The sequence below is a fragment of the Hipposideros armiger genome, unplaced genomic scaffold, assembly GCF_001890085.2.
Source record: "Hipposideros armiger isolate ML-2016 unplaced genomic scaffold, ASM189008v1 scaffold_723, whole genome shotgun sequence".
Taxonomy (NCBI): Eukaryota; Metazoa; Chordata; class Mammalia; order Chiroptera; family Hipposideridae; genus Hipposideros; species Hipposideros armiger.
Window position 1 is genome coordinate 943,463 of NW_017732073.1, and position 1,065 is coordinate 944,527.

The window sequence follows — 1,065 nt, forward strand, 5'->3', positions numbered from 1 at the left end:
ATGACTTACACTGCCAGAGCTAATTTAAAAACACAAATTCAGGATAAGAATAGGCAGAGCAACTAAATGAAGTTGCTACTCTCTATAAAAGTAAGAAGCAAAATATGGTGCATTATACAGTCATGAGTAGTCAACAGGATTGGAGAAATTGAAGGCTACCACAGAAGACCAGGATGTTCCATGGAATTAGTTACATGAGTTGGCTTGACTCATTGAACTTTAAATATAAGTCTGGGATGGCATCCATCCAAAGAATGAAGCCTTTAGTGAGGCAAGCAAATTTGGTTCCATAACTTTGTTACAGGGGTGGCAGATGGAGGGTTTTCTCCCTACACAGTTTTGGATGACAGTTTGTTGAATCCTGCTGAGTTGTATTAGGATAACTAGGCTAATTAGCTACAAGTGGTCTCCAGTTCATGCTGAGTAACCTACTGGTGTGTATGGTTGCAGATTAAGAGTACATGTAACTAAATATTCTATGTATTAGATATGTCACCCCAGCTGGAGTCTAAAGTCCCTCACTATGTTTTATGATTTTTCTATGTGTCCCACTGTGGGTAAAGAACAGAGCTCACCTGATAAATGATTAGCCAATTGCATTAGGGCCAGTGGTTGACAAGTGAACACTAATGAAAAAAGAACTTCATGAAAAGTAGTGTGATTATGCAAGAATTATGGGTATACAGCTCCAATCCTGCCTGGCAGAGGCCTACATAAATTTAAATGTTCTGAATGTTTAAGAAAGTTCAAATAATAAACCCACATATACATGGGCAACTAATTTTCAAACAAAGAAGCCAAAAGCATACAGTGGAGGAACGAAAGGAAAGCCTCTTCAACAAATAGTATTGAGAAAATTAGAAAGCCACATGCAAAACATGAAACTAGACTGCTATCTAACATCATACATAAAAAATTAACTCAGAATGTATTTAAGGCTTAAATGTAATACTTGAAACAATGAAAATATAGAAGAAAACACAGGTATTAAACGTCTGAACTTTGGCCTCAAGGAGGTTTTTGTGAATTTGACCACAAAGGGAAGTAAAAGTAAAACTAATGAAT